The sequence below is a fragment of the Pleurodeles waltl genome, chromosome 6 (assembly GCF_031143425.1).
Source record: "Pleurodeles waltl isolate 20211129_DDA chromosome 6, aPleWal1.hap1.20221129, whole genome shotgun sequence".
In the NCBI taxonomy this organism is placed as follows: Eukaryota; Metazoa; Chordata; class Amphibia; order Caudata; family Salamandridae; genus Pleurodeles; species Pleurodeles waltl.
This window is the reverse complement of record NC_090445.1, coordinates 976,837,198-976,851,109: the sequence shown is the minus strand read 5'-3', so window position 1 is coordinate 976,851,109 and position 13,912 is coordinate 976,837,198. Positions and strand designations below refer to the sequence as shown.

Genomic DNA, 13,912 nt, shown 5'->3' with positions numbered 1-13,912 from the left:
TATGCATATTTTAGTGCAAGGCATATAAGTGTCATCCAGTTGTTCCAATCTAAGTGTACACTAAAAGTAAATACACTAAACGAAACCCTCTTCTGGTAATACTCCTTGAACAGTCATCTAATAAGTAAAAGGAGTAAGCTCAAATACGTACAAGACTTTCAGTCTTTTTCCAAACACCAATTTATTTCACCAGCAAACCATTTACAAGCTAGTGACCAGGAAGCTGTTTATGGTCTAGTTTGACAGCGCAGTTGTTACCAGATAATTATGTGAGAATCACCAGGAGAGGGGCTTTGGCTCTGCCCATACTTTGAGAGCCAGGAGTTCGTCTTTTGCTTGGGCAGAAGTTGTGTGCTTCCCTTGCCCTCCACATCACTGAGGTTTTGTTTATTTATTCAGCTGCCTGAGCTTGAGTCACAGGCATGTCATTGTAATGCTAATGAAGTGTCTTAGATAGCTAGTTAATTTATTGTGTTTTTCTATGGCAACAGCACCGATGTGTAGAGGGAAGTCATTAACCTAACTTGGATTTTTAGGTCTAGCTTGACAGTACAGTTGTCACTAGACCTTATATGATCAACACAAAAAGATCTTTCAGAGTCCTAATGAAAGAGGGCCTTAGGCTCAAGTCACATGTCGGTCTCCCTGAGTACAGGATTTGATTGGGCCGAAATTGTGTGCTTGTACTTAAAAGACTGCATACATTGCACATTTTGGCTTGTGGCAAAGCTAATACTTGATGCAGCATGACTGAGTTAATTATGGTGGCAAGCCAATGATCTATAGGCCTGATCTGTTTATTATGAAATGTTATGATAAAGGCACTAGCCCTGACATAATACTTGTGAAAAGCATATGTTAAATTTGATAAGAATTTAGGTGTGAATTGATATTGCTCAATTAAAGCCTTCAGAGGGGTATTTTGTTGCTTGGATTCTCCAGATTACCAGTGTAGGCAAGGGTTTTGATGCTGGCCACCAACTCTGACAAACCCTGGGGGGGTTTCATTGTGATGTTTCACATTAGGCCATGTTTAGAGGGGTTGTATATTGTTTTGCAAGCTGTAGTTTTGTACATATTTGTAAGTTTTATCACTGTATGCATGATGTTTGCCAGTTTATGAATTGGCTAGTGCTGGGTAAAGTGTAAAGCCAGTGTTATAGAATAAAGGCTTTATCAATGTGTTGGAGAAAGTATACCAGATTTCTAAAGTTTGATCTGTTTATTATGAAACATTATGACAGCCAGAGTCCTGGTGTACTTAATGTGAAAAACATGCATGTAGGCTGGAACTTTGTTATATGGAATTTCACGGATTACTATAGTGGCAAAGGTTTTGGTGTGGGTTATCTGCACGAATGGACAGTACAACTGTAGTGCATGAACAGGGCTTTATTATCACACCTATAGCTTCATGCCTAAGGCCCCTGCCCCTTACAGCCCACCACTTAAATATGCCCTGTTACGTCATGGAGCCAGAGAGCCCATACATAATCAAAATATAGGGGTGGGGGTGGAAACAACATTGACCGACACCAAACACGGGGGTCGCCCTGTTCCCCCAAACATACCAGATTCCTACTAATCAAAATTCCACCCAAAACACTGAAGAAAACAAAACAAATGTCCTAGCACAAACCTAGACCCCAGACAAAAATCCAAAATGGCCTCACCTTCACATTCACTCGCTCTCGAACAGGACACAGGAGCTTTTATAGGAAACAGCCACACTACGGTTTACTGCCACAGGTCCCACCAGTCATACATTCAGTATGCATCGAAGTCCTGAGACATCTCAGAAGGCTTCAGGTTCCTCCTTAAGTGGTACTGAGGATGTTGCTGGCGTTCTCCTTTACCCTCCTCTCTTGTCACTGACTCCTCTGAGGTCACAGCCAGGTCCTACTCACTGCGGGGAAAACTAGAAGACACACTCCATCAGACCAGAGGTTTTCCTGTCCTCCAGCATCTATGTCCCCAGCCAGGATAGCCACTGGATTAAAGCTAGCCTGGCTGATGAGGGGTGAAACCCTGAAACCGGTCCCAGGATGCTCGTTTCCGGTCCAGTGAGGACCTGGCTTGGCAGTTCGGGCTGGACTGTTCCCATGAGGAACAGGGTCAAGCCTGATTTGCACATGGCTGGGTCCAAACTGGGGTGGCATGGTGAGCAAAAGAACGATGGATTAAACCCAGATCTGTGACTGGGGGTGAGTGTTTGCATTGTTCAGCATTCCGTCCATCATCCTTTTGTGTTGCTAAAGTTAACCCAGCCAGAGCAGTTTCAGACTTCCGGACTGTCGCTTTCACAAACATTTTGAAATGATTCATGTTTCTAGTCAAGGTCTAATGTTGTCTACTAGCTGACACCATTGTGCCTTTAACACGCATCACTTTCCATGGCTGATTCTTAAAGGAGATCTGGAAATTGCTCCCAGGATTTCGATCTTGTACGAACCCCAGATCTCACACTCTGTCAAACTGTTTGGGTTTCATTGTGATGTTTCAGGTTAGGCCTTGTTGGTAGGGGTTTTATATTGTTTTGCAAGCTGTACTTTTGTACATATTTGTACTTTTTATAACTATATGCATGATGTTTATCAGTTTATGCATAGGCCAGTGCTGTGTAAAATGTAAAGCCAACGTTGAAGGGTAAAGGCTTCATAAGTTCGTGGGGAAAAGCATGCAGATATCTAAAGTTTGATTTGTTTATTGTGAAACGTCCTGACCTACTTATTGTGAAAAGCATGCCTATAAGCAGGTAATTCATTATATGGAATTTCATGGATTTTTATAGTGGCAAGGGTTTCATGTGGGTGATCTATAAGAACAAACTGTGAGGATAGAAAATGTGTATTGCAGTAATCCTTAATAGGCTCTCTTAGGAGCCAACTGCATTTTTGTATACTATGTAATTTTATGACTGTATGCCTGATAGTGGCAGTGTGGGAAAGCTTATGCTCAGTTCATCAAGTCTCAGGTGGTTACGGAGATAACATATTTCTGTTGCCGTAGGTCTAATTTTTTTATTGTGAAAAGTTATGATAAATTATGCTTCAAGTGGTGACATATTGATTGTTAAAATCCTTTGTTAAATCAACATCCGTTTAAGAATGAATTGCTATTTCACTGTATTAAAGCATGCAGACAGGTATTCGGTCACATAAAATGTCAGATTACCTTTGGTGTTGGTACTTCCTTTGATAAGCCCTGGGGGGAAGGATTTGTACTATAATAATTCCTGCTGAAATCTGTTCTCGGATGTCTGCCAGGATCATGTACTAAAAAAAAAAAAAAAAAGAAAAAAAAAAAAAACACACACACACTCTCTTTTTTCTCTTTTTTCTCTTTTTTCTCTTTTTTCTCTTTTTTCTCTCTTTGGTTCCACTCTGGTCTACCTTAGTGTTATACATTCTGCCTCCATCCAAGGCAGCGTACTGTAATGGTTCAGTCTGCATCAACCACTGACTTTTGCCTTGTGAATGATAATATTTTCTGACCATTTGTGAACACGCAATTGAAAATTAGTGTGCTTCAGTGTTGGGGCTGCTTGTACAGTCTTTTAGTTTTGAATACAAATATTCTAGCTGTTGCATCAATAATTTTACATTCTATTAAACACAGAGAGGCGAGGATTATTCTTCTTTCTTTTATTGACAATTACCAGCAGCCAATCAAAAAAAATGTTAACACAAAACATTTCTTATTATTTTAACCCACAGCAGTCCACCAATCACTGACTTTTCTGCTCCTCTAACATGATAAGCACCATCTTGACCGCCTCTTTCTTTCTCCATGCTGAGTTCCAAACAATCTAACCTTAATCAACAGAGCTCAAGGCAGCTGTCCTTGACCATCTTTAAATGCTTTAACAGCAGCCCAAATTCCACTCTTTTTGGTGCAGATTGCCCACATCTGGTGCATCCGAATCCACTTAAGGCTGGATTGTTCAATGCTGCTCCTGCTCTGCTGGTCACACCATTATTATATATATATATATATATATTTATTTATTCCAAAACAAAGCGGTCCAAAGAAAACGACATGCTCAGTAGCTGGTGCGAGGCAGGGTGCTGGCCGAGCCCTCGATAATCCTTTCACAACAAATACTGATAGCCACGCACACTGTTAGGACTACAAAGAGCAATTTAAAGTTTACTCTGTGCACAGGTGAACAATGCGTTTCGACTAAGCAGTCTTCTTCCCGAGTCGCTCTCACTAGGTAGTCTCATGATAATGGTGAGTACATGACCCTGGCTAACTCGTTCCCTTCGTGACGATGCAACCCTTTTACTAGTAAGGGTTTGTGAACTCAAAGCATAATGTTATCTACAATATATAATGAACTGCTAATTCAGAAAATGTAAATACTAAAAGAAATGCAACCTAGTGAGAGGGACGTCCATATACAGAATACTAATTTGAGCACGGATTGCGCCTTGGTAAATATACAAAGTCGGAAATGATGCTTCACTCAAGGTTTTGCATGTAATAATAATTACGAATACCAGAATTCCCGGAGGGGGATAAAAGGCAGTGTAACTGAAATTATTGACAGACTTGACACCGTGAGCAAGTCCATAACGGCTGAAACGTGTTGGTGGAGGATTATTTTCAATTAAAGCTATTTAGACATTGAAGTTCACAAGAGTGCAATGTTTACTTTTGGTGTTTTTTTTATATATATATATATATATATATATATATATATATATATATATATATATATATATATATATATATATATAGCTGTTGTCCTTGCATTTTTTTGTGGAGTTAGCATCTCTTACATGAGGCAGTAAATAAAATTACTGCTCGGCCCCCATAATCACGGTTACATTGAGGCCTAGGAATGGCATATCACACAGCTGTGATACATGAACATGGCACAGACATCGTTCCGCCGTCCATACATACCAAATTCCTACTGATTTATTGTCAACATTCCACCCAAACCACAATAGAAACCATAGTAAAACAAATGTCACAGCACAAAGATGGACCCCACACAAAAAGCCAAAATGGCCTCACATTCGCGTGCACCTGCAATCGGACAGGACATAGCAACATTTATCGGAAACAGCCACTCCACACCAAACAGCCACACATTCAGGATGCATCCTGCAGGTTCCTCTTTAAATGGTACTGGGGATGTTGCTGGCCTTCCCCTTTACCCTCCTCTCTGGTCATGGATTCCTCCAAAGGCTCAGCCACTTCGTCCTCCCTGCAGGGTAAACTAGAAGCCACACCTCCATCGGAACAGAGGGTTTACTGGCCTCATGCATCATCGCTGACTCCTATGTCCCCAGCTGGATCAGTCTTGGACTACTGGACCACCTCTTGCAGAAACGTTTTGAAATGATCCACGTTTCTAGTCGCAGTCTTATGATGTTTATTGGCTGACACCATCATGCCTTTAATATGCACAACTTTCTATGGCTGAGGCTCAAAGAGATCTGGAATTTGCTCCCAGGACTTCAATCTTGTACGAACACCAGATCTCACACTTAGAAGAAAGATGAGAAAGCACGCTACTTCCGTATCATGGCATTATTGTGCTGGCAGCGCCTGAGTGCAACATCAGAAGTGTCCAAAGAGGTGTTAGTCCAGGTCACATGGTGGGACGCCACATCTTGGATTGGTCTGCTCGTATTTTCTCAATGTTCGGGATGACCTTGTTTGCTGCCATGCTGTTCACAATTTCGACATCTGGATATTTGGAAAAATCTGTAATCATGACCATCATGTGTCTCCCATCCTCAAGACTACCATAAATTAGCAAAGGCCTTCGCCCATGGCTGTTGGGGAATATCTTGGATTATCACCTGTGGCAGCTGGTATGCCACTCCAGTATTCTGACACATGGCACACTCTTTGACCACAAAATCTACTTCTTTGCTTATCTTGGGAAACCATACCTTGTTTCTAAGACTACTTGTGGTTCGCACAACCCATTGACACATTCCCCTCTGCCATGAGCCAGGAGAATAACCTTGTGTGCTAGGCCATGATAGATTACCAACCGGTCCCCCTTCAAAAAACAACCCTCCTCAGAGGCTGCCAGCTGCTGCTGCACATTGCAGAGAGACCTCAAGATTTGCTGAGCTTCAGGCGTCCAGTGAGACATGCTAGTTCAGACTCTCTCACTATCTTAACTGTAGAGCAGCAATGGTCACTTGGAGACACTCATCCTTTCGGGTAGCTTCCACAATGGCATTAACCGACACACGGATTGCGCCTTGGTAAATATACAAAGTCGGAAATGATGCTTCACTCAAGGTTTTGCATGTAATAATAATTACGAATACCAGAATTCCCGGAGGGGGATAAAAGGCAGTGTAATTGAAATTATTGACAGACTTGACACCGTGAGCAAGTCCATAACGGCTGAAACGTGTTGGTGGAGGATTATTTTCAATTAAAGCTATTTAGACATTGAAGTTCACAAGAGTGCAATGTTTACTTTTGGTGTTTTTTTTATATATATATATATATATATATATATATAGCTGTTGTCCTTGCATTTTTTTGTGGAGTTAGCATCTCTTACATGAGGCAGTAAATAAAATTACTGCTCGGCCCCCATAATCACGGTTACATTGAGGCCTAGGAATGGCATATCACACAGCTGTGATACATGAACATGGCACAGACATCGTTCCGCCGTCCATACATACCAAATTCCTACTGATTTATTGTCAACATTCCACCCAAACCACAATAGAAACCATAGTAAAACAAATGTCACAGCACAAAGATGGACCCCACACAAAAAGCCAAAATGGCCTCACATTCGCGTGCACCTGCAATCGGACAGGACATAGCAACATTTATCGGAAACAGCCACTCCACAACAAACAGCCACACATTCAGGATGCATCCTGCAGGTTCCTCTTTAAATGGTACTGGGGATGTTGCTGGCCTTCCCCTTTACCCTCCTCTCTGGTCATGGATTCCTCCAAAGGCTCAGCCACTTCGTCCTCCCTGCAGGGTAAACTAGAAGCCACACCTCCATCGGAACAGAGGGTTTACTGGCCTCATGCATCATCGCTGACTCCTATGTCCCCAGCTGGATCAGTCTTGGACTACTGGACCACCTCTTGCAGAAACGTTTTGAAATGATCCACGTTTCTAGTCGCAGTCTTATGATGTTTATTGGCTGACACCATCATGCCTTTAATATGCACAACTTTCTATGGCTGAGGCTCAAAGAGATCTGGAAGTTGCTCCCAGGACTTTAATCTTGTACGAACACCAGATCTCACACTTAGAAGAAAGATGAGAAAGCACGCTACTTCCGTATCATGGCATTATTGTGCTGGCAGCGCCTGAGTGCAACATCAGAAGTGTCCAAAGAGGTGTTAGTCCAGGTCACATGGTGGGACGCCACATCTTGGATTGGTCTGCTCGTATTTTCTCAATGTTCGGGATGACCTTGTTTGCTGCCATGCTGTTCACAATTTCGACATCTGGATATTTGGAAAAATCTGTAATCATGACCATCATGTGTCTCCCATCCTCAAGACTACCATAAATTAGCAAAGGCCTTCGCCCATGGCTGTTGGGGAATATCTTGGATTATCACCTGTGGCAGCTGGTATGCCACTCCAGTATTCTGACACATGGCACACTCTTTGACCACAAAATCTACTTCTTTGCTTATCTTGGGAAACCATACCTTGTTTCTAAGACTACTTGTGGTTCGCACAACCCATTGACACATTCCCCTCTGCCATGAGCCAGGAGAATAACCTTGTGTGCTAGGCCATGATAGATTACCAACCGGTCCCCCTTCAAAAAACAACCCTCCTCAGAGGCTGCCAGCTGCTGCTGCACATTGCAGAGAGACCTCAAGATTTGCTGAGCTTCAGGCGTCCAGTGAGACATGCTAGTTCAGACTCTCTCACTATCTTAACTGTAGAGCAGCAATGGTCACTTGGAGACACTCATCCTTTCGGGTAGCTTCCACAATGGCATTAACCGACACAGGGATAGGTCTCGCCCTCTATATTTACCAGACTCACACATTTTTCAGTTGTCTGAAATTCCGTGCCAACCTCAAATGTGGCTTCCTGTGAAAGTCGCGATAAGTAGTCTGCTGGATTTTGCACCCCGGCCAGTAGCGGAGGTAGGTTAAAAGAGTATTCTTGAAGTTGCAACATCCACATTTCAATACATAGCAGTGGTTTAGAGGGGGACCCTTTAAGCAACAGGTTCAGAGGCTTGTGGTTGGTGTACACCAAAACAGTATCAATACACATGGTGATGCCGACAGCCCCAAAGTACTGCCAACATTTCACATTCAATCTGCGAGTCGCATTCCTGTACCGAAGTAAGTGCTCAACTCGCGTATGTTATCGGGCCCATTTTCCATCCGTCTGCTGTTGGGACAGGATAGCACCCATCCCAATGAGATTAGCATGAACTGACACCTCCAGTCGGTCATGCAGGGTAAAAATACATCATTGTGGTGTCAACCGACAGGGCCTCATTAATGAAACGGAGCCCTTATGCTTGCTCAGCACTCCAGGCCCACATCGGGTCCCTTTTCAGCACGTCTCTCAAAGGGGCTGTGAGCATTGAAATTACTAACAAACCTGCCACAATAATTTACTGTGTTTAAGAAGGTCTGCACCTCCGTTATCGATGTCTAGGCCACAACAGCTTTTATGTCTCTCACGCTCCAGGTTTGAAAGCCAACCCCCCAACCTCCTCGAACAAAAACTGATAGCCAAAGAAAAAGCTGAAAACGTTTTTTTTTTTTTAGGAATTCACACTTGGCCCAGTGCAAAGCCAGACCACCGTTGTGAAGTCTCTGTAACACTTTCTTTAACTGCAAAGTGTTCATGTAGAATGACAGCATAGGTCAAGATATCATCACTCACATTGAGCACACCAGGCAGACCAGGTAGAATCTCGTAAATAATATTGTGGAACACCTCCACTGCAATGGAGATGCAGAAGTTCAAACACTTATACTATTGCAGCTCCATATGTCGAGAAAGTGGTGATATACCTCTACTCCGGAGCTAGCATAATTTCACGATGCTTCAAGCGCAGGTCAGATTTACAGAACCAGCACGCTCCACTGAGCTTCAATACAATATTATCAACTGTGGGAGTGAGGTGGCATTCTCTTTTGATGGCAATGTTCAGAAGCCTCATATCTACACAGAGACACAGCTCCTCCGGCTACTTGAGCTTTTTTGTTACTTCTCTAGGCAAAACGCACAGCGTGGGTCCTTTTACTACTTCTGTTATATCAGCCTCCTCTAGTTTCTTAAGCTCCTCCTCCACTTTCGGTCGGAGGTTGAAAGTCACACTTATGTGCCGCATAGCCACTGGCTAAACTGTTAGGTCAATGTGGAGACAAACTTTTAATCCTTTGAGGCACCCTATCCCTTGGAACAATCTTGAGAAACTGTCCAGTAGTGCTTCTAGTTCAGCATGTCATGCTGGACATGGAAGGCAAACTGTATCAAATGTAGGTCTTGTGCAGTTTGGCAGCTGAACATCATTCCTGCCCTTGTTGGGTGACGTATATCTTGGCTGTCTACCTCTGTTCTTCGTGTTCATGGTCCCTTGCGAGAACTCCTGCTAGTGGCAGCAGTTTTTTATGATCATATGCACACACTCTGACATGTGTGGGTTCCCACTGTGCAAGGGCTTTTAGCTTGTCAGATACGCTCCTAACCATCACATTGACTGATGCCCTCTTGTCAGTTACTGATGTCACAGGATTGTGGCCAACCCAGTGCTTAATTTATGCTTGTTGTTCCCAGTGACTTATTTTTTAGGGCCGGCACTTATTCTGCTGCCTCAAGCATGTACTGCGAGCAAAAGACAGACATGGAAAAGACTGAGGAAGAGAAAAACGAAAAAGTGTCACAAAGGGGAAAACAGAAAGCTGCAGGAGAGAGCGGAAGGGGCAGGAAGTGGCTGTAAATGGATTAATGAGGACCGAGATGGCTCCAAGATTACTGTGTTACTTCACTCTTCAGAATAACAGAACTATGCACTTCAGGATAGTTTAGGGCACAATGTGAAACAATCACTCTCAAACACCTTAATAAGTAGAATAGTCAAGTTTATTTATGGGGCAAGTTCTCATATAGCAAAACTGACCACAGTAACATATCATGAAAAATAACATGAGAATAACTGGAGAATATAAACACTCTGTGATATCATGATAAATAGCATGAAAATAGCTGCAAGAATAAGTGCATATTACACACACACACACAATATGCTTATAAATTGAAAGGCTTCACCGAAACCAAGCCGGGGAACCCAAATCAACAGGCGCAGGGAGCCACGTTTCGGACAATCAGTCCTCCTGGTGTTGCGTCCAAACCATAAGACAGTTCCTCAACTCGTCCATAAGGGCTCCTGACCTTTATAGTATTTACTAACACCCAGGAGTCTTTTCTAGAAAAAGACCCCCTCCTTTATAAATTGTGCAATCAGCGGTACTTTGTTCACCCTTCGAGACGTCTCCTCGGAATGGGCCAGGTTCCCAGAAGAGGGCTCCAAGGTGAAGCTTTCATTCCTCCTTGAGTACAGGTGCATCCCCCTGTTCTAACTGATAGCTCGTGAAATGTAAATAGCGCCCTCCGTACCAGGGAGATGGAGCGAAGTTGAGAAGAAAAACACCCCTCTCTGCCGCTTGCAGAAGCTTGTAGAAAAACACAGAACAGTGCTTCACGCACAGAACCAGACTCGACAAAATGGAGTCGTGATCCAATGTAAAATGGAAGCAGAGACCAATGGTCCATCGTATATTTCATTGCCCTTACACTGTACCACTGTTCACCTGCATGTAGCAATACAATTACCCTGTGTCAGTATTCAGTGCTCGCACATTTTTGTTTGCATATTAAGCACTGGGCCAACCAGGAACTTGCATATCATGGCTGATGCCTGATTTGGCCTTTTCGGATGCAGGCGTGCTCCAGATGTATTACCACCTTGGTGTTGTCATGCATGTCGAGAGATACAGCTCTTATGTAGATCTTAGAGTTGTGCGGCAAAATGATTGCGTTTCCCGCAGGCCACTCACTTCTTTCCCACTGCCTGATATTCTCCTGGATGTTGCCTCATACTGCTGCAGCTCCTACACTACCCTGAATGTTAACTGTTTCCAGTGCCCTTTTTCTTCATCTCTGGCCACTTTCACCACCTTATAACTCCTCCGTTACCATGGTCTTGTTTAGGGCTGCTTCCATATGTGACACCTCTCTGGACAGCTGTTTGGACTGTCCCAACGCGAGGATGTCAATTAAGGAATATACTAAATGTGAGGTATTGTTGAATTTGTTTGCGTAGCTTGGGTGACTCACACCCTTGAAATATTTTTGCTTTTATTTATTCTAGCTCATCTGCAAAAGCACCTGTACTTGCTAGCCCTTTAAGGCGTGTGTAGAACGTCTGTGGACTCACCAGTTACTTGCTTCGTCTGGCAAAATACAAAATGTCCGTTGTCAGGATTCACTAACGGCTCCAAATACGTGTTGATAGCTGCCACAAGTGTGTCATAGGTGTGAGGGGGGCCTGCCTCATTGCAGTTTTCGACAGTTTATAGATCTCGGCTCCTTCTGCAGCGTAAGTGGTTGTTTATTTTCCTCATCTACTCTGGTTGCCGCAAACTACAGGTCTCACCGTCCGTAGATTCCATTTTGGGGCCTGCCCTGACAGAGGGCCTGATAACATAAAGTAGGCGCTATAGCGTGCAACCTCCTTTAACAGGTCGGGTGCCAGTTTTGTATGAAAAGTTGAGTATTCTTACTTGGTGTGCATCAAATACAACCTTGTTAATGTTTTCTCTGTGCGATTGGTGTCTGAGCGGTTGGTTAACTGAGAAGTGTATCTGCCATCCAATGTTAAAGGGTTTCCCCTCCATCTTTGTGCACGGCCTCCTGTGCCTCCTACTGCTTGTGTTGGAGCGCCCTCTTGCGGTGCTTACAGCTTGCCGCCCTTGCAGGTGAATGAGCATGTTTCCTTCAGTCTGTCACTTCTGTGTCCTTTCCTCATCGGCCAGTGTTACATTGAGGCCTACGAATGACAAGTTGCACAGTTTTGATGCGTGAACAGCGTTTTATTAGCTAATACACGTACAGCTTCATGCTCAAAAACACACGCCCATTACAGCCCACCACTTACATATGCTCTGTTAAGTCACAATGTTGGCAGGCCCATTAATAGTCGAGAAGAAAGAGGGTAGGGAACAGCATTGATGGATACCAAACACATGGGTAGCCCCTTCTGCCCAAACATAACAAATCTCTTCTGATCTGTAATCGGCATCGGCAACACAATTTAAGATACTTGCTTTAATGGCTGCAATCCGCTGTTAAACTGTTTCAGGATACACAGACTTTGATTACCTATTTTACTGGTCGGAGCCTGCATCAGTGTGGTAGGCTAAGGACTTCTCCCCATTGTAAAGTAGCCACAAACTACGCATCACTTTCCGCATTCTTCTGTTGGCTGGCATTGGCCACATAATAGAGAAAGTCCTCTGAACAGTGAGTGGTTCATTGAAATGAGCTCCCATCCAAAATGTCTCCAGAATGTGGTTTATTCTGTATGTTGTTAATATCTAAAAAGGTTACGGCGAGAAGCTGTCGTAGGACTATAGTTATTGAAATGAGACTGCTGGATTCGGGGCGGCAGCACCACCACTTGTGGGTGATTGAGTCACTCCCATACCGTCTTGGCAGCTGTCGGCCCAACCCTTTCAGCTAGCTAGCAGCACCTCACCCAAACATAGAAAGCAAAAGCGATTCTTGGTAGCCTGAAGCATGGCCCTCGGTGACCTCTCAGGAAAGTCATTGTTGACACATCTTACCCCTTTCTCTCATCAGCAAAGGTCTTGTACACACTCCTAGGCCAAAGAAAAGATACAGGATGGTTTTCAATACGTTTATTGAAAAGAGTGCAATCTACGATTAAATATATATGCCGCTATTATTAGGGCAATTAGACATAGTAAGTTTAGGATTGTTATGATCAATGAAAAGAAAATAAGCAACCTAAGCATATTTGAATAAACATGTACATAGGAACCCTATGTAAGCCCTAACTTCTAGCGGGAGCATAGCGGTGATAACCCACTCTGTACGTATTCATGAGAGGAGCACCTACCCCATTACCTGAGAACAGGAGTCTGCCTGCCATCTCTTTGGCTGGTTGTAAAGACAGGGCTGAGGTCAGCCGTGAAATGGCACACAGTGTGGATAGATATCCTAGCCGGAATTACCTGCCCCCCCCCCCCCCCCCCCCCCCCCTTTCCCTGGCCTGTATGATGTTTTTATAAGAAACATGTTTCTGTTTTGTGACGTAGGCCTGTTGAGGGCATGTGCCTAAGTGTTGCATTGTTATGTACCCTTGTGGCGACAATACTGGATGGATTACCTTACTGTTCTTGTTAGCCTTGGGCAGAAGTCCATGGTAAAATATTGTGCACAAAAAACGCTTTTGCAGAATCACAGCTGATTAGGAAAAATAAAACATCCTTGCTGAAATGCAGGCTAACTACAATAAATAAAATGAATAAAGGAAATTATGAATATCTGGATAAAAGGGCATAGGCCGCAGGCCTAAGTTAAGCCAACATGTATGTGCCCAAGCAAGGTGTGAAAATGAACCCACGACAAAGCTACCTAACCAGAAACGTAACAAAGACTCCTGCAGCGTGGGGGCTACCTATCTGGGGTCGGCATTTAGTCAAGACCTATCAAAAGTGGTGAGATGTGGGAGTCTTAGGGGCCCATCGTCAAATTTTTAGGTGCCCACCTTATTAGGTGGAAGCCTACCAGACAGGACATCTTGGGGACATTCAGAAAGCCTCCCTGGGAATGCATTCCGTCCGTTGCATAGCATTTGCTTTGTGGTTTGGAACTCACATTTCCTGGAA

At 43.6% G+C, this 13,912-nt stretch overlaps 1 protein-coding gene across 1 annotated transcript in view; it reads left to right on the top strand.

The window, feature by feature from the left end:
- NOC3L (NOC3 like DNA replication regulator) overlaps positions 1 to 13,912 on the top strand; it is a 433,719-nt gene that overhangs the window by 36,160 nt on the left and 383,647 nt on the right. The window lies entirely within an intron of this gene.